This window comes from Macaca mulatta, chromosome 1 (genome assembly GCF_049350105.2).
Source record: "Macaca mulatta isolate MMU2019108-1 chromosome 1, T2T-MMU8v2.0, whole genome shotgun sequence".
Lineage (NCBI taxonomy): Eukaryota > Metazoa > Chordata > Mammalia > Primates > Cercopithecidae > Macaca > Macaca mulatta.
The window spans coordinates 2,488,805-2,509,769 of NC_133406.1; the positions used below are offsets into that span (position 1 = coordinate 2,488,805).

The 20,965-nt window shown below is 40.2% G+C and overlaps 1 protein-coding gene across 7 annotated transcripts in view; it reads right to left on the reverse strand.

The window, feature by feature from the left end:
* CNST (consortin, connexin sorting protein) overlaps positions 1 to 20,910 on the reverse strand; it is a 116,152-nt gene extending 95,242 nt beyond the window's left edge. For 2 of the 7 annotated variants that reach the window (XR_013415898.1, XM_015127747.3), the window contains exon 1: positions 17,273 to 17,766. The gene's annotated coding sequence lies outside the window, so the exon portion shown is untranslated. Of the gene's footprint in view, positions 1 to 6,510; positions 6,659 to 17,272; positions 17,767 to 20,560 lie in introns of those variants that run through there. The other 5 variants (XM_077998007.1, XM_015127742.3, XR_013415896.1 and 2 more) reach the window with 5 other exon arrangements.
* Positions 20,911 to 20,965: the final 55 nt, after the last annotated feature.

Sequence of the window (20,965 nt, forward strand, 5' to 3'; positions counted from 1 at the left end):
CTTCATCAGCTATTTACTTATATTGTTTTTGTGAAAGTTTGTAAGAAATTGAAAACGTAAAATGCAATGTCCTCTTGAACACATTAGGAGTTTGCGGCTGTAATGGAATGTTTTTAAGCAACCATGTGCTTTACGAGGACCCAGACTACGTTTCCAAAAGATTGGGATGGGCCGGGCGCGGTGGCTCACGCCTGGAATCCCAGCACTTTGGGAGGCCAAGGCGGGCAGATCACCTGAGCTCAGGAGTTTGAGACCAGCCAGACCAACATGGAGAAACCCCGTCTCTACTAAAAATACAAAATTAGCCCAGCGTGGAGGCACATGCCTGTAATCCCAGCTACTCCGGAGGCTGAGGCAGGAGAATTGCTTCAACCCAGGAGACGGAGGTTGTGGTGAGCCAAGATTGTGCCATTGCACTCCAGCCTGGGCAACAAAAGCAAAACTCTATCTCAAAAAAAAAAAAGATTGGGATGGGTAGAAAAAATACAGTGTGGAGACACTAATGAAGCTTCACCCAATGTGGCTGTTACCATATCCATGTATGGGAATGGTTCAAGAAGAAAAGCATACAATTGCAATGAAAATACAGGACAGAAATAGCAGCTAAAGACAGAAGATTATTACTCTAGGAAGTATCAGAATGTGAGTGGATATTTTGATGAATTAAATCTTTTTTACGTGCTACAAAAGAAACCTTCAGGCTGGGCGCGGTGGCTCATGCCTGTAATCCCAGCACTTTGGGAGGCCGAGGTGGGGGGATCACTTGAGGTCAGGAGTTCAAGACCAGCCTGGCCAACATGGTGAAACCCCATCTCTACTGAAAATGCAAAAATTAGCCAGGTGTGGTGGTACGCACCTGTAATCCCAGCTACTCAGGAGGCTGAGGCGGGACAATTGCTTGAACCCTGTGGGCAGAGGTTGCAGTGAACTAAGATCACGATACTGCACTCTAGCCTGGGCAACGAACGGAGTGAGACTTTGTCTCAAAAGAAAAAAGAAACCTTCACAAAGACACCAATGTTCTCAAAATTAAATCCCCATAAAATATGCTGAATCTTTAAAAGATAATTCAATTAGCATCAGCAATACAGAAGGGAGTAAAGAGACAGCTCCCTTTTGCATGAAGCCAACCAAACATTTGAAAGTCTGCTATGAACAAAGTACTATGGAAGTTAATAGAATCCATTTAGAAAGACAGAAACATCTCTGAAAATTCTGCTTCCAGTCCTCCTGAATAAGTCTTCATAATCAGAGAAGAGCAACTTCGCAACTGCTCCTACCTTTCTCTCTGGTCTTTAAGGTATATTAAAAAAGTATATGGGTAAATGGCAAAGTAATCTACAACTGATTGTAACAAAATGATTAGGGATTATTTTTAGAATTTACTCAAAAAAGAGTACAGTATTTCATGCATTCATTTAATTTCTGACCACAAATACTTTTTTTTTTTTTTTTTTTTTTTGAGACGGAGTCTCGCTCTGTCGCCCAGGCTGGAGTGCAGTGGCCGGATCTCAGCTCACTGCAAGCTCCGCCTCCCGGGTTCCTGCCATTCTCCTGCCTCAGCCTCCGGAGTAGCTGGGATTACAGGCGCCCGCCACCTCGCCCGGCTAGTTTTTTTTGTATTTTTTAGTAGAGACGGGGTTTCACCATGTTAGCCAGGATGGTCTCGATCTCCTGACCTCGTGATCCGCCCGTCTCGGCCTCCCAAAGTGCTGGGATCACAAATACTTTAAATGCTACCTAAGCCTTAATATTTATATGTTCAGAATGAAATCTACATACAGTTCTCACAAAAAGGTAACAGATTATTTATTTAAAAAAAAAATCTAAGGAAAGCATCAATAAAAGAGAAAACTGGTAATGTTACACCTTAATTTTTTTTTTTTTAATACTTTAAGTTCTAGGGTACATGTGCATAACGTGCAGGTTTGTTACATATGTATACTTGTGCCATATTGGTGTGCTGCACCCATTAACTCGTCATTTACATCAGGTATAACTCCCAATGCAATCCCTAATCCCTCCCCCCTCCCCATAATAGGCCTTGTACATCTTAATTTTTTAACCTTAGAAATTCAGTACAGTTGATTACCGCTTTCAAGAAGATAAGCCTCACCATTCGTAAGCACCAGAAGTTCCCTTTCCAAACAAGAACTAAGACTAGAGATAAGACAGAGCAGTAAGAAAGGAAGCTCTAATTTTGGAGTCATTCCCTTCTCAGTGCAAATATAGTTTTCTGATACTTGCCAGCTGTGTAATCTTAGTCAAATTAGTTCAACTTTATGAGCCTTTGTTTCTTTGCTGTAAGAGTAAAATGAGATAATCCATGGGAAACAGCTAAAGTCATCCATAAAGGTACATTAAGAACATCCTTGTAAACAGTCTCTAGATGTCAATCGCTAGCAATTTTGTTTTATTTACTCTGCTGAGGACTCTGTGTGATTTTTATTTTTATTTTTTTATTTGAGACAGAGTCTCACTCTGTCATCCAGGCTGGACTGCAGAGGGGCAATCTCGGCTCACTGCAACCTCTGCCTCCCAGGTTCTAGTGATTCTCCTGCCTCAGTCTCCCAAGTAGCTGGAATTACAGGCACTCATCATTTTTGCATTTTTAGTAGAGATGGGGTTTTACCGTGTCACCTGGGCTGGTCTTGAACTCCTGGGCTCAAGTGATCTGCCTGTTTTGGCCTCCCAAAGTGTTGGGATTACAGGTGTGAGCCACCAAGCCCAGCTATTGGCTATTTGTGAATCATGAATTTTCTAGTGATAACAAGATGCACGGCACTAAGAGTTCAATAGTCATGTTTGTTGTCATCCCTGAAATAGAATTGCTCCTTGGGAAGAAGAACTTATAATAAGCTAGTGAAGAGCACATATGCAGAACCTAATAGGCAACAAGGCAGAATGAATAAATACTGAACAGAAACAGGAAAGAGAAAAAGCGGACCAGGGATCTGCAAAGCCACAGGATGATAAATGCACATTCTCTGGTAACATCGATTCACTTCTAAAGGTGAGGATGGAAGAGAGATGCTAATTTTATGTTAACACAAACAGCTATTATAGAGCAGAATATACAAAATATATAATTCCAAAAAATATTTAAGCTCAGATAAATCACTTTATAGAAATGTTTAAGTGTATTGTGAGAAGTGACCATAATAACAGAGTATGAGAATAACAAGACACATTTATATATGTGCTTGCTCTTTGCCACTCATATAGTAACAATTCCTCACAACAGTCCTATGAGGTAGTTATTATTAGCACTACCATTTTATAGCAAGCAAACTGAGGCACTAATAGGTAAAGCAACTCATCCAAAGTCAAACAGTCTTAGAATTAGGACTCAACCTAGGCAGACTGGCTCCAGATGCTGTGCTGCTTGCGGTGCACAGGGCAGATTCCATAAGCAAGATGGAATTTGAGCTGGGGGTTGAAGAGTTTGATAAGTTAGGAGGAGGAGGAGGAGGAGGAAGAGAAATTGTAATAATACTATTTAGCCTTAGAAGAGGCCAATTATAATTTGAGGCTGTAAGGCTATAGTTTTTTTTTTTTTTTTTTTTGAAACGGACTCTCTCTCTGTCCCCAGGCTGGAGTGCAGTGGCACAATATCGGCTCACTGCAACCTCCGCCTCCTGGGTTCAAGCAATTCTGCCTCAGCTCCCACTGGGCCCACAGGCACATGCCACCACGCCCAGCTAATTTTTTGTATGTTTAGTAGAGACGGAATTTCACCGTGTTAGCCAGGATGGTCTTGATCTCCTGACCTCGTGATCTGCCCACCTCAGCCTTCCAAAGTGCTGGGATTACAGGCGTGAGCCACCGCACCCAGCCGAAGGCAATGGTTAATACAGAATCCATACTGAAACATTTTCAGAGACCCATTTTTTAAAGCACAATAATTTTAGAGCTTATTTTAAAACACTGTAACTTTTCTGGTATTTACTAGACACTGTCTTGAATTTGCTTATTTATTGCTTCAGAATTTTTCTCAAGTTATTTCATGCATATATATTATTTCCCATCTGGAATTCAAGTGCTTGAATGTTTGCAGCATGAGAATGTGCCCATTACTTCTTTTACAATCCTTACCAAAACACAGCCCAGGCATATAAACGGTGTTTAATTAATGTTTGTTCAATTGAACTACAATACTAAAGTCTCACACTACCTCTTACCCAAGGATACAGATTTAGAAAAAAAATGGTTATATCTCTAAAGATGATGTTTAAAATGTACTTAACAACAAAAAAAACCACAAGTATTATCTGGTAGGAAACAGAAGAGGGAAACTTGAGAACAGAGGATATTTTTGTCAGTGACAGAGTTCATATAGAGACAAGTCAGCAAAGTCCAAACAAGAAGCATGAATTAGTAAAAACACAAAGAAATGATAGGTGTGAGCCACCATGCACAGCCTGTTTTAGTTCTTTTCTAAAGTGGATATGAGATAAATGGAATTAGGCCAGGGTCAAATTTATTTTAACCTAGTCTTTCCACTTTTGTTTCTTCAACTACAATTTTATTTGAAAGGTTCACCTTCTCACAACTAGGTTTCTCCACTACAGAAAAACATGAAAGATAATTCTATGCCCATTAAAAAGGCAAAATGAAAATCTATGAACGAAATGGAATAAAACTGGTTCCTGTAAGAATTATGACCACCTTTACCAAAAATTTAAAAACTCATTGTTTTACTAACAGGATGTTCCTGGAATTTTAAAGGTAAAGTCTGAACAACAGTAGAGTAACCTCAAATTCCAAGCGAAAGTGAAGACAAACTTTGGGTAACAGCCACAAAAAGGTAGTACTTTAATCCAAAGTTCAGTTCAAAAACAAACGCAGAGGATAGCAGAGGGTCTAGACAGAGAACTGGATAAGGAGGTACCAGTAGGAAGAGGCTGTAAAGGGAGTGGCGCTGTGGTGGGGAGGTGCGGAGGAGAGGTGAGAACAACAAAGTCATAACTGCAGAAAAACAGGGTTTGCTTGTACTGTTGAAATTTACTTCATGAGAAGTATCAGTTTCTGAAGATCATTTTTAATCACAAAAGCATTTTCACCTGAATAATTCCTTTAGTACAGGTTCTTTTCTTTACTGAAATGAAAGCTGCCCATCTTAGTAATCTTTAAAACAGTCTATTAATTTGGCAATGTCCCATCAAAAGCTAGAAAAGGCAGGGCAAGATGGTTCTAAAAACATAAAAACCTAATTCAATTTTTAAAACATTTTAAAGTAAAAACATGTTAGAACAAGACTTCCAAACGTTTCCACTCTGGTGCTTGCCTGAAGTTTGAAGGCCAAGTTTCCATGGATTCCTACAGGCAAAATTAATCTCCTTTATCTTTCACTGTGGATGTGGGTGGAGGGTAGGGGATGGTAGCCAGGGGAAGGGGTAATAGGATAAAAAGAATTAAGAAATATAATTTGTGGCTGGGTGCGGTGGCTCACGCCTGTAATCCCAGCACTTTGGAAGGCCGAGGTGGATGGATCACCTGAGGTCAGGAGTTAGAGACCAACCCGGCCAACATGGAAAAACCCCGTCTCTATAAAAATACAAAAATTAGCCGGGCGTGGTGGTGCATGCCTGCGGTTCCAGCTACTAAATGGGCTGAGGCAAGAGAATCACTTGAACCTGGGAGGCAGAGATTGCAGTGAGCCGAGATCACATCACTGCACTCCAGCCTGGGTGATAGAGTGAGGCTCCATCTCAAAAATAAAAAATAAAAAAAAGATGTAAAAACATAATTTTTATGTGCTTCTAACACAATTAAACCAAAACAAATTTACAAATTAGTACATGCAAAAAATATCAATAAAGTTAAAATAATAGTCATTTAACATAATGCTGCTCTGTAAAAATTAAAGTTTTGTTCACTAATGGAATACGGTATAAACTGTGATGGCACCAGTTCTTTCAAGTTCACACTCTTATTTATCATACACACATGAGGATCCAACTCTCCCACCATCGACTACCAAGAAATCTTTGTTTCTAAAACGTGATGTGATGTTGTCCCAAAGGCAAAATTTATTAATTTTACCCCCACAGTTGTAAACAGAAATACAACCCTGAGCACTGAAATCTCTTTTGTTTTTGAGATGGAGTCTTGCTCTTGTTGCCCAGGCTGGAGTGTAATGGTGCCATCTCGGCTCACTGCAAGTTCCACCTCCTGGGTTCAACCAATTCTCTTTCCATCAGATGTACAAGGTCGGGCTTGGATTTCTCTATCTCCAGGTGTGATGTGGTATATTTCACTGTGTTTGATTTGTATTTCCCTGACGGCTAATGATGCTGGGCATCTTTTCATGTGTTTTTGGCCATTTGTGTATCTTCTGTGGCAAAATGTCTATGCACAACCTACTGAGTTGTAAGTTGCAGATTTTTAAACTCAGGTAACGACTTTTTAAAAAACAGTGGACATATGCTAATATGGTTTAAAAGTAAAATTAATATAAATATTGAGGGCTGTGTTAGTGTAGAAACTTTCCCACACTCCTTTACTCACCCACTTCTGGGAAGGTAGAATTATTTCTCTTATTGGCAAATTTGGTAATGCCTAAGCTTTACTGGCTGGGCCACCTTCTTTCTCCCTAGAGGGAGTCTGTCAGCAGAGGCGACACTACTTTGCCACGCCGTGTTAGCTGGCCAGCCTTCTGTGAAGACACAGAGGAAATGAAAGTGAATCACGGTAAGAAAGATTAGACAGATGAAAAAGAAGAAGTGGGATGTAACGGTATTTCAGATACAAAGACAAGAAATTTTTACAGGATCCCAGCACTTTGGGAGGCCGAGACGGGCGGATCACGAGGTCAGGAGATCAAGACCATCCTGGCTAACATGGTGAAACCCCGTCTCTACTAAAAAAATACAAAAAAAAAAAACTAGCCGGGCGAGGTGGCGGTCGCCTGTAGTCCCAGCTACTCGGGAAGCTGAGGCAGGAGAATGGCGTAAACCCGGGAGGCGGAGCTTGCAGTGAGCTGAGGTCCGGCCACTGCACTCCAGCCCGGATGACAGAGCGAGACTCCGTCTCAAAAAAAAAAAAAAAAAGAAATTTTTACAGGAAACTGAGGCCACCGGTTTGGCTGGATGGGGAAGGTGGAGCCTACTGGACCTGCCTCTAGACTCATGGTGCCCTTAATCCAGTTCAAGTCCTTGTGGAGAACTATGAGGGTCACGACACCCAACACAGTCCCAACTCTTAAGTATCTCCAGTATCTCAGCAAACCAGCTCTCTAACTTTATCCTCTACTAGTCTTCTATAAATCTCCTTCTCTAACTAAAATGGGCAATTCATTTGCCTCTCAAACAAGGATTTTAAAAAATGAGAACATGAGCCAGACACAGTGGCTCATACCTGTAATACCTGCACTTTGGGGGCTGAAGTGGCAGGATCACTTGAGCCCAGGAGTTTGAGACCAGCCTGAGTAACAAGGTGAGACCCTGTGTCTACAAAAAAATAAAAAATTAATCAGACGTTCGTGGCACATGCATGTGGTCCAGCTACTTGTGAGGCTGAAGTAAGAGGATCACTTGAGCCCAAGAGGTCGAGGCTGCAGTGAGCAGTGGTCTCTACACCCCAGCCAGGGCAACAGAGCAAGGCCATGTCTCAAAAAAAAAAAAAAAAAAAAAAAAAAATTAGCTGGGTGTGGTAGCATATACCTATAGTCCCAGCTACTCTGGAAGATGAGGCTAGAGGATTGCTTAAGCCCAGGAGTTTGAGGCTACAATGACCTATGATCACATCACTATACTCTAGTCTATATAACAAAGCAAGACCCTAATTCTACAATAAATGAATAAATAAATGAGAATATGTAATACTGGGGAGGGTTCGATTAAATATTCACAGTCTCATGCTGCTCAAGAGGAATGTAAACTGCCATAACTTATCAGAAAATGATTTCACAATATGTAGTAAGATTAAAGCAATTAAGTCCTTTTATTATTGCGGGATTTATGCTAAAAAATTTTTCAGTAGCCATAAAAAGGAAAAAAGAGGAGATCCTCTGTGCACAAAGATGAACATAGGGGCAATATTTTACAGGCTTATTTCAAGGACTGCTCTACATGTCCTATACACATTATGTCAGTTAATCCTCATTAACTCTTAGGAAGTATTATTTCCCACATTTATAAACCTGAAAACTAAGCGGAAAGGAAGCTAAATAGCTTATCCAAGGTGATATAGTTTATATATTTGTCCCCACCCAAATCTCATATGGAATTGTAATCCTCAGTATTGGAGGTGGGGCCTGGTGGCAGGTGACTGGACCGTGGGGATGGATTTCTCATGAATGGTTTAGCACCATCTCTTTGGCTGTCGTCCTTGCAATAGGGAGTGAGTTCTCGTGAGACCTGATTGTTGATTAGACTGTAGGGGTGGATTTCTCATGAATGGTTTAGCACCATCTCTTTGGCTGCTGTCCTCGCGATAGCGAGTGAGTTCTCGTGATAGTGAGTGAGTTCTCGTGAGACCTGATTGTTGATTGGACCGTAGGGGTGGATTTCTGATGAATGGTTTAGCACCATCTCTTTGGCTGTTGTCCTCATGATAGTGAGTTCTCCTGAGACCTGACTGTTTAAACGTGTGTAGCACATCCTGCTTGCGCTTGCTCCTGCTCTTGCCATGTGATGTGCCCGCTCTCATTTCACCCTCCACCATGAGTAAAAGCTCCCTAAGGCCTCCCCGGAAGCTGAGTGATGTCATGCCCATACAGCCTGCAGGAGTGTGAGCCAAATAAACCTCTTTCCTTTAAAATTGCCCAGTCTCAGGTATTTCTTATTAAATAGCAACACGAGAATACATAAGACTACTGTGGCAGTGAGGAAAAAACTGAAAACAAATGTTCAATAATAGGGAAATGTTTATCCTGTTACAAAACCACAAAAAATATACATTATGTGTCCATAATGAGAGAAGAAGAATCTAAAACAAATTGTAAATATGACCTCAACTATGTAAAAACACACACTCCAAAGAGACTGAAAATAAATATACCAAAATGTTAACACTTTTTCCTCTTAGTTGATGGGAATTCAACTATGTGCTACACACGTTTAAACAATCAGGTCTTATGAGTTTTTATTTCTGTACTTTTCTGTATTTTGCACATTTAAATGTAAGATTTTAAACTCAAACATGTTTTTTAAATCATTGAACCAAGGACATAAAAGTTTATTATTAATCACTAAGAATGTTATGCAGGTCATTTAAATATTAATATTATTCCCCTCTTTAGAAAGAAAATAACCCAAATAAATACAAAGTAATAACAAAAGTTTAGCAAATTAAAAACAAAACACTCCATTTACTAAGTGCTGTCTGTGTGCCACACACTGTGGAAAGTCACTTTGACATGTGTTATGTAATAAATGTGTGGGTTTTTTTCTTTTAGAAAGTGTATTTATCAACCGTTTCAGTAGATATCCACTGCTTAGGACCTTATTTTAGAGTACCACCGAGACTCTTGCTGTAATTGCCAATAACCTACAGAAACAGGAATTCCTACAAAACCAGTTTTCCAGGGCACAAAGTGGAGACCTCTATAGTGGAACTGTATAGATCTCAAAAAGCAACTCATCCAAACTGTTTCACAACTTTTCACAATAGGTTTACTGAACCCTAAGTCAAAAGAGGTGACATTTAAAATTCTAGTAAAATGAAGAAATAAAATTCTATACAATATATACCAAATGAATTATAAATTATACTAACCAAAAGACTTTTCATGTATATTTCCTGTTTCTTTCTTAAAAAAATTAAATCTATATAAAGTCATTCATGACATTAGTCATTAAGCTAACAGGAATGTTGGGTTTCAACAGTCATTCAAAATCTACCATATTTCAAAATTATACACTAACATGACATATTTTCTTGCATATGTATATCATAGTGTATAGGTTAAATGGATTATCAATAAATTAAAATTAATTTATCAATTTGAGTAGGATAAAGAACATAAAATCTATATGGCAAACACAATTTTAAAAATTACAAAACCTAAGCCAGGAGTTCACTAGCTTATTTCTTCTCTTCTTATGAACACAAAGCAAAAACTCATTAATTCTATCATTTCAGAGGTTATAAAATTTCAAAGAGTTTAGGCTGATGTTTACTTTTAATTAAGGCTTTCATTTTCTCACATATCCCTTTCAATCCATCCTGCATATCAGAGGCAGATTAATCTTCAGAAAATACTATCTTTCTGTTTTGCATAATAAAAGCAATGACCTCACATACTTGTGGAATGAATAATTTTTTGTGTCTCAAAAATGTATAATAATATCCTATGGTCTGGTCATTTAGCCAACGTTACTCCAGTCTTATGTTGTTACTGAATATCAAAATAAACAGAACAAATCTGTTCAATTCAGATGAGTCTCAACAACATCCCACTATCCATATCCTTTTATCTGGCTCTAAACTCCTATTCCTTGATTACTCTCAAGCCCTCACCCCAGCTGTTCAACCACAAGAGTGCCGAACTCCTGCCAATGTTTTGGTCACGTTAGTCAGCCCCATCCTGGCACGACTTCCTTTCCTATCTAGTATCGAATCCACGTATCATCTCTTGCTACTCCTTAGTCTTCTTACACTTCTACTGCACTCACCCTATAAACCACCAGCCCTGATCAATCTAACTACGTTTTCTGCTCCTATCGTCAATCTGCAATCTATTGCTAAAGAGCATCACAACTACACAAATGAATAACTCTCTCAAAGCAGTACCCATGAAACCTCAGCTGGAACCTTAATGCTGGACAGACGACCTTCCTCCAGAGCTATTCTCAGCCTTCATCACCAGTCTCCAGTCCCCTGCCTACCCATTCCTGGCTCAACAGAGTCTCAGCTGGAAAAGTAAATAGAAGCTCCACCTCCATCTCAGTAGAAGAATGCTTCTATCCACTCTTCAAGGATAATTTTTCTACCTGTACCCAGTTTCTCACCCACTCCTTATTCATCAGGGAACATGTCTGTACAATCAAGCTCTCTATGGACCCATTCTTATCATCACAAAACAGCAGTTGCCTTTACCCTAATCCCAGGTCTGTGAATAAGTCTTTGGACTTGCAGCAAAAACTCAACCACAATAATTATTCACTTTTCTAGAAAATGCACAGAGAACAAATGATTTAAAAAAAAAATACCCCACAAGGTACTAGAAAAATATAAAGAGTAATTCCTAAAAGTATAAAAGATACAAGGCAAAAAATACTTGAGGAGCCAGACGCGGTGGCTCACACCTGTAATCCCAGCACTTTGGGAGGCCGAGCCAGGGGGATCACTTGAGGTCAGGAGTTCAAGACCAGACTGGCCAACATGCTGAAACCCCATCTCTACTGAAAGCACAAAAATTAGCCAGGCTTGGTGGCGGGCACCTGTAATCCCAGCTACTTGGGAGGCTGAGGTGAGAATCACTTGAACCCAGGAGGCGGAGGCTGCAGTGAGCCAAGATCATGCCATTGCACTCCAGCCTGGGCAACAGAGCAAGACTCCATCTCAAAAATAAATAAATAGATAGATAAATAAATAAAATACTTGAGGAAGATTTGTTCAGATTTGTTCTTTGACTCACCATGACTTTCTTCATAATCTTTTTTTTTTTTTTTTGAGATGGAGTCTCCCTCCATTACCCAGGCTCGAGTGCAGTGGCGCGATCTCGGCTCACTGCAAGCTCCACCTCCCAGGTTCACACCATTCTCCTGCCTCAGCCTCCCAAGTAGCTGGGACCACAGGCGCCCACCACCATGCCTGGCTAATTTTTTTGTATTTTTAGTAGAGACAGGGTTTCACCATGTTAGCCAGGATGGTCTCAGTCTCCTGACCTCGTGATCCGCCTGCCTCGGCCTCCCAAAGTGCTGGGATTACAGGTGTGAGCCACCGGGTCTGGCCCATAATCTATTAAATTATTTTTGTTTTAAATAAAATACTACTAAAAATGATGCTTTTACATAGGAATCCTTATAAAACCATAGCTGCTTATAAGATAAATTTAGGAAAGACATACAATAACCAACTAAGTCAAATTGATGCTGTGGCTCTTGTCCTTTTATTGAGTAACATACTCCTTGAAAAATCTGATGAAACCTGAGAATTCCCTCTGAAAAATACACGTATTGTGCTTTGGGAGGCCAAGGCAGGAGGATCGCTCCTGGAGGAAGCCATGAGTTCTAGACCAGCTGGGGCAACACAGGGAGGACCTATCTCTACAAAAAGCTTTAAAAAAAAAAGTTAGCTGGGCATGGTGGTGCACACCTGCAGTCCCAGCTACTAGGGAGGTTGAAGTGAGAGGACTGCTTGAGTCCAGGAGTTTGAGGCTGCACGGAGCTACAATCATGCCACTGGATGGCAACCTGGGCGATAGTGCAACACACTGTCTCTAAAAAAAATTTTTTTAAAGGAAAAGAAAAAACACTAATTTTTGAATAACCATGTCTTCCTCAAGTTAAAATTTACAACCTTTTAAAAAAATATTTGGAGCATCATTACTTTGTAATCAAGAAGGAAAAAAGAGGCAAAGAATAAGATTTGCACTTCTATCCCCTGCCACTTTCAAGTTTCTAATAAAATATGACCTATTCTGACCTGTCAGCTTTCCATGGAAAAAACTAAAAGGTGAGGGAAGGCAGAATAATCTATAGAGACATTCTGGACCCAGTTTTTCACTTACACTGAAGAGTTGGAGGAAAATGGAAACTCTCCGGCAAAGGCTATACAAAGTACATGGTTTTACACAAAGCATTACACAAGTACATGGAAGCTTCAGTTACAAAACAGATATTCTTAGAATATGTTTCCTCAGCCTAGATACGTGTTCCTGGAGCAGAATTTCTGCACATAAGGTTTTTGCACTCACAGCTATACTCTTTGAGGCTTCAGGGAAGGCAAGCCAAGGACACATAGGTTAAAGCTCTGTTGGCATTTGAAACTGGGCAATCCCTAGGTTTTCCCCAGCTATACAGTGAGAAAGGAAGGATAAAAAGCCCATAGGCATCAGAATGCATGAAACTATAACCAACCAAGAGGTCACCTGATATAATAAAAACTAACTTCTTGAATTAAATACTATTTTACTTTAGGTTATTTTGAAATACATCTTTCTCCGGCTAGAGAAAAGATGAGCTTTGGTGAATATATGATCTATTATACTAATTTTAAAACAAGAGTTTGGTGGGGGATAGCATTAGGAGATATACTTAATGTAAATGACGAGTTAACGGGTCCTGCACACCAACATGGCACATGTATACATATGTAACAAACCTGCACGTTGTGCACATGTACCCTAGAACTTAAAGTATAATAAAAAAAAAAAAAAAAGAGAGAGAGTTCAAATGTAATACTTTTTTTTTTTTTTTTTTTTTTTTTTTGAGACGGAGTCTCGCTCTGTCACCCAGGCTGGAGTGCAGTGGCCGGATCTCAGCTCACTGCAAGCTCCGCCTCCCGGGTTCACGCCATTCTCCTGCCTCAGGCTCCCGAGTAGCTGGGACTACAGGCGCCCGCCACCTCGCCCAGCTACTTTTTTTGTACTTTTTAATAGAGACGGGGTTTCACCATGTTCACCAGGATGGTCTCGATCTCCTGACCTCGTGATCCGCCCGTCTCGGCCTCCCAAAGTGCTGGTATTACAGGCTTGAGCCACCGCGCCCGGCCTCAAATGTAATACTAATAAGACAGACTATCTTCTCTCTTCCGAGTCACAAAACATATATTACATGATTAAAATACGGAAGACAAAGGGCATTACTTCTAATTTTGGCTCTTTACAGTGCTTATCCAATGCTACAGATATAACTCTAACTGGCATGGCAAAGAACAACAAAATTAGAAAAATACTTGTAGCAAAAATAATCTAGAGATTACTGTGTAAATTATTTAAAATAAAGCCTGATGGCTGAATTTGAATTAAGATGCCACAAATGGGTATCAATAATGACTTTTCCAGGAAACTAAATTTCACAATAATTATAACCAGTATAATTTGCACAAATGTCCACCCCTCTTTTCATCTGAGTTGACTCTGAGGGAGGAAATCATGTTGGTTACATGAATTCTTAAAAGACCCAATCTAAGTAAACTTTTTCATGCTTCACAAGTGGAAAAAAAAATCTAAAATGTTCTTCGTTGCTTCATGAGGTAAAAACAATTAACTCAGGCCTGGCGCGGTGACTCACACCTGTAATCCCAGCACTTTGAGAGGCTGAAGTAGGCAGTCTGCTTGAGCTCAGGAGTTCAAGACCACCTTGGGCAACATGGCGAAACCCTGCTTCTATTTTTCTAAAAAATTAATAATTAGAAAAACCACATACCTGACACAAAACTAAATAACTCCCCTATTTATTATTCAACAAATAAAATACATTTTTGGCTGGGAGCGGTGGCTCATGTCTATAATCCCAGTACCTTGGGAGGCCAAGGCAGGAGGATCACTTGAGCTGAGGAGTTCAGGACTAGCCTGGGCAAAATAGTGAGATCTCATCTCTATTTAAATAATAAACCACACAAATTTTCACAAAAATAAATCCTCATTGAAAAATCTTAGGTAATGTTTTTCAGTTCATCTAAAAAATTATTTTTAAGATTCAGTTGTATACTAACAGCTGCAAAAGAGAAAAATAATGAACAAAGACAATGCTTACAAAAAATCAAAATATAAGCAGTATGTTACCCAATACTCAAGGACAGCAGCATTTGATCTTATAAAATTCCCAAATTTTTTAATAACTTATTTCAAACTCTGTAACATAAAAAGTACTTTATTTAATTCATGTATTTATGCATTTTTGAGACAGGGTCTTACTCTGTCACCCAGGCTGGAGTGCAGAGCACAGTGGTGCAGTCATGCTTCACTGCGGCCTTGGCCTCCTGTGCTTAGGTGATCCTCCCATCTCAGCCTCCAGAGTAGCCAGGACTACAGGCGCGAGTCCCAGGCATGGCTGAGACTGGCCAAAAAGTCTTTTTAAAGGTTACTTTACCTTCATTCAAATTAGAAAACCACAGTTACCTAATTCACTGAGTTTTCAAAATGCAGCTAAGATAGAAAAAAATATGTAATTATTTAATCAGGCAGTGGCTCTCCAGGAAAAAAACAGGGTAACTATTCTCATAAGAAAATTTAATACGTATGCCAATTGCAAAATAATGTTAACTTCTATAATTGCCTAGATACTGTCAATTTAAATATCAAATGCCCAAATGTCGATGAAGGGTGACTAACCAGACAGTGTGGCACATGCCTGTAGTCCCGGCTCAGGAAGCTACAGCAGCAGGATCACTTGAGCCCAGGAGTTTAAGGCTAATCTGGGCAACATAGTGAGACCTCATCTCTAAAATAAGTAAATAAATGTGACAAAATTTACCATTTACTGTTTCAGAATTTTTCTCTGTCTAAAAGGAATTTTAGTTTGAGATTTGACAAAATACTGACAAGATACTGATTTGTCAGTATTTTGATAGGCACAAACTGTCTTTCCTTTCCACATGGCTAATGATGATGAAAAACAGGAAGTCCTAAGAGATGGAAGGGTGGAGGGTATATGGCAAAAAGTCTCCATCTCCAAAATGTTAAAGAGCAGGATCTCAAAACTAAGATAAAAACTAGATAGCCGTTTATCTAGTCTTAGATAAATTTTAAATAAAATTTAAAAGAAAACATTATTATTTTCTTATAGAACATCCACACATCGCTCACAAAACAAGCAACATCCAATAACTATACCGCTTCCCCAATTCTGTCTTTGATCCTCTAACACTCCCCACAGTCCCTACATTGTGCCAGGTCTATCATGACTATATTTGACAGAGGGAGTTTGTTCACTCATGCCTTTAATCCCAGCACTTTGGGAGGCCGAGATGGGTGGATCACTTGAGGTCAGGAGTTTGAAACCAGCCTGGCCAACATGGTGAAACTCTGCCACTACTAAAAATACAAAAAATTAGCTGGGTGTGGTGGCACACGCCTGTAATCCCAGCTACTCGGGAGGCTGAGGCAGGAGAATCACTTGAACCCCGGAGCTGGAGGTTGCAGTGAGTCGAGATCTCGCACCACTGCACTCCAGCCTAGGCAATGGAGCAAGACACTGTCTCAAAAAGGATAAAAACAATTTAAGAAATCTCAAGCTATTATAAGACTTCAGAATTCTGCTAATGATGTGTTCTTTAAAGAATATTACAAATAATTATTTCAAATGCTTAAAAAACAAAATTATTCCCTGAAAGGATATATAATTTCCCCCATGAGAATGACTGCTACATAAAGGAAAGCCTGTATTCACGTGAATCTGGAAGGCCCTAAACTGGAAAGGTTACATAATAGTATCAAGACACACATATATTAAGTTACAATTTCTCAATAAGCATATAATGCTTTTAAAGCCCATTTAAACCTTATCAGGGTTTTTTAAAAACTGAAGATTACTGCACTACCAATTACTCTTCCTAAAATAACTACAATAAATTTGCTAAGACTCACTTGTAGAAACCAAGCAATGTATTTTCTCTTTTATCCAACTAAAAGGGTGCCAATAAACGGCTATCTAGTTTTAAATTTAAAAGAAAACATTATTATTTTCTTATAGAACATCCACACATCGCTCACAAAACAAGCAACATCCAATAACTACACCCCTTCCCCAATTTTGTCTTTGATCCTCTAACACTCCCCACAGTCCCTACATTGTGCCAGGTCTATCATGACTATATTTGACAGAGGGAGTTTGTTCACTGACCAGGTAATTTAAAATTTCTTTATACCATAAAGGTTGAGAAGAGGGCATGTTTCCTGTATTAAACTACACGGAATATTAATTAGGCCTTCAGGCTAATTTTGCTATTGATGTCGACGTAACACACTGCAGCTAAAGTAGTATTTAGGGAAGTTTATCAGAGCACAGAGGTCAAGACAGGAACAACGATGGGTCTGACTGATCCCCATGGAGGTTAACTGGCTTTAGAGCTACCTTTGTTACAGCAGCTCTGAACCAGAGACGGTTCTATGTAAATCACCACCCTTGTTGCAAAAACAACTTAAGGCATGTATGGAGACAGTATGTCAGTTGCTTTATACAAAAACTGCCATCTTTTCTTTTAAATTTCCCTAAACCACCACAAGCAAGTTAATCTTTTACTTTACTCAGGCTCCCAGCATTCTACAGCCATAAAACTTACTCTCTTCCTTTCTAAATTTTGCTCAAAGATTTGATCTTTCCCTTGATAAGAAACACCAGGATAAAAAGAAGCACATTTATAAAACTCTTAGCCTTACCTGAAACTGATTCAGAAAATAACTCTGCAACAACAGGTACTCTATCTGTTCACAATAAAGTTCTATCTTCTTGTAGGTCCTCAAGTTCTCCCTACAATTTAGTAGACAGAAACTCACACTGTGCCTCACACACTGTTGACGTGTAGATGTAAATAACTAATAACAATGACACGCCAGGAAATGACTGAACACTATTCATCTTATGAGCCTCACGAAACAAGCATGGGGCTCAGCGTTAACACAGTCAACGCTAAGAGAAAGAGGCTGGGCATGGTGGCTCCGCCTGTAATCTCCACACTTTGGGAGGTTGAGGTGGAAGGATCATTTGAGCCCAGGAGTTTAGGGCTCAGGGACTGCCACTGCACTCCAGTCTGAGCAACAGAGTGAGAATCGGTCTCAAAACAAACAAAACAAAACAAAACAAAAACACTAAGAGGAAGAGACTTAGAACTCTCTTCCTGCATAGAAACTTCTCAAATTGAATACCACAGCACTTCAGGAAGAGGAGTTTTTAATTTACCCCACAGTATCAGACTCTCCGTGTAGGAAGACAGCTTAAAAATCACGTGAGGATCTATCATATGTGCTGCTCAGAAACGTAACATTCAGTATGAAATAATGTAAAATAGCTCATTAACTTTTAAAATTGATTTCATGCTAAAATAGCATACATAAGATTAAACAAAATATACTACTAAAATTTTACAGTTTCTTTTTATTTTCTTAGTATCACTACTAGAAAATTTCAAATTACTTATACGGCTTGCATTGTATTTCTATGGAACACTGCTGCTACAGACCTACAACCTCAATTCTGACAGCAAGCAAGGACTATCGCTTGGCATTTCCCAATTACGGCTGTCATTTAAAAGCCAAAAGAGGCTGGGTGTGATGGCTCATGCCTGTAATGCCAGTGCTTTGGGAGGCTGAGGTTCGGGAGGATTGCTTGAGGCCAGGAATTTGAGACTAGCCTGGGCAACATAGCGAAACTCCACCTTTACAAATAAATAAATATATTTAAATGTAAAGAGCAGGAACAAAAGTATTTTCTCTTTGCTACCAACTTAATTGAGAGAACAAGATAATTTTGGAGATAAAAAAAATCATCAGCAGAATCACTTTGTCTTGGCACCATTTTAAAGGTGTGGTGGCTCATGCCTGTAATCCCAGCACTTTGGGAGGCCGAGGTCGGGGGATCACCTGAGGTCAGTAGTTCAAGGCCAGCCTGGCCAACATGGTGAAACCCCGTCTCTACTAAAAACTCAAAAATTAGCTGGGCATAGTGGCAGGTGCCTGTAATCCCAGCTACTCGGGAGGCTGAGGCCGGAGAAACTGCTTGAACCTGAAAGGTGGAGGTTATATAGTGAGCCGAGATTGCACCACTACACTCCAGCCTGGGCGACAAAGTAGACTCCATCTCAAAAAAAAAAAAAAAAAAAAAAAAAAAAAATTACTTCAAAAAGGTACAAACAGCATGGGATAGAAAACCACACTTCTTAAGAAAAAAGATGGGAAATACTGCACACCAATTGAGTTTTTCTAATAAAGTATGTCTAAATCCTGATCGTAAAGTTCATCTTTAAGGTGAAATCAACATTCTCAGCACCTGGGACCTCAGAAAAAAATAAGATGTACAAAAATCTGTCTTTTTATTATTTAAGTACCTTCAATTACAAACAAATGAACCATCAACACTGTAAAAAGGAAATATTACAATGTAATTCTCCTTCCCAAAACCAAAAGAATATAATAACACCCAAAAGCAAAATTAAAAATGACATCAGTTTTTCTAGGATTCAGTAGGCCAACTTTGGTTCACAAACATTATGAAATAAGACAGTGCATTTTAACATACGTTTTTTTTAAAAAACCACAATGTGTTTATTTTTCTTTTTCTCTTTTTTTTCTTTCTTTTTTTTTTTTTTTTAAAGAGACAGAGTCTATGTTGCCCAGTCTGGCTTCGAACTCCCGGCTGCAAGTGATCCTCCCACCTTGGCCTCCCAAAATGCTGGGATTACAGGCATGAACTACCATACCCAGCCACCATAATTTTTTTAAAAAGTATATTTAAAAAGTAAGAAATTCAACGACACATTTCCATGAGTGAACCATAGAGACATAACTCTATTTCATATGATTTAAAAATATCTAGGACTCCAGGTCCTGGAGGGGGAAAAAAAAGTGTATTTCTGAATCTGTGAAAATGTTTTTTAAGGGGAGAGGGGGAGGCAGCTCAGTAATAGGGACAGGTTCAGGGGATGCAAAGTCATTTCTAGAAAATTGTCAGTGAGAAAACTATACGAAAAAAGAATGTAAGGAAATTAAGACCAATGAGTGAGTCCCCAGAGTTTGTTCAACAAACAGTTGATGAGATATTTTCTACGATGTCCTAACGAATTTATAATCCACAAAAGGTCATACTTGGTTGTCAATTCCTTATCCGTTTGAGCTTCATGAGTATAATCTTCAGACTATTTGCTAGGTGATACATTCCTTAGGAACCTTTTCCTTGTGCAGTTAAATGCCAAACTCAATTACGCTCTCAGTAGAGTAAGCAGAAAGGATTGTACGTATTTTGAGACACGGAGTTGATTGGCTGCCGTTTCTTGCCTTGGTGGTAAGGATAATGGGTAAAAGCTCTTTCTAAGTTTGATCCTGAAACACCGAAAACACTCTCAAAGAACCGTGTCTTCTAACATTGCCCAATAGGTTAAAAAAAAAAAAAAAAAAAGACTGCCAAAATTTCCATTACAGCATGCTATTTTTAGTCTTCAAAATTGGGTCTTTTAAATCGCATTCCACAGTAGGATGTGTTTGACTAAGTTTACATAAGGAATAAAATAAGCATCCTAAAGTGTTAATCTTGTTAAGCTGAGAAAGGAACTGTAAGCTTTTAATTCTTCATTTTTAATCTTAAGTCTTTCAAACACACAAACTGAAAAAACTAAGGAAAATATTGGCCCAGAGAGAGGAAAGGAAGGGAGACACCAGGCGGTTCTCGACAACCAAAGTGGTGGTGATGGGGGGACCAGGTGTGGGGAGGGAATGAAAACCATCCACCAGGGTGGGGAGAGCGGGCTGTGGGCCACGGAACAGACAGGAATGGAGACCGTGGAAGCCGCAGGCTCCTCCAGGAGCCGGGCGAGGAACGACTTCTGGCGCTAGTCCCCCAGGGAGAGAGAAATTGGCGCGACGCGCAGCAATAGGAGACCCACAGCAGCTGAGAAAGGAGACGAAAACAGGCGACCTGAGAGGCGGAGGAGGTGAGGGGACCGGGCTACACCTCACCGGGAGGGCAGAGGCAGCGCGGCTGGAGGAGGACAGCGCAGGGGGAGCAGCGAGGGGCTTCCGAAAGCCTCTCCATCCCGGCCAGGAGCCGGCGGGTGCCCCTGCATCCCGCTCCTCCTCTCCTCACCTGGGAATCGGAGGCGCAAGGAGGGCTACCGCTGGGCGCCGGGTCTGTTTCCAGCCCCACTCGGCGACATGGCGGCCGACGTGCTGTCACGGAGCTTGCTCGGGTCTCCCGTGGCTCCGGTGGAGGAGACACCTCTCGCCTTTCCGCCCCGCCTCCCTCTGCGCACCCCTCGCGGCTGGCCGGCTGGAGGCTGGCCGCCCGCGACCGCGGAGCATAGAGCACTGGCGGCTAGAGAGGAAGCGCAGAGCGCGGACAACCATAGAGTGCGAGTCCGGACA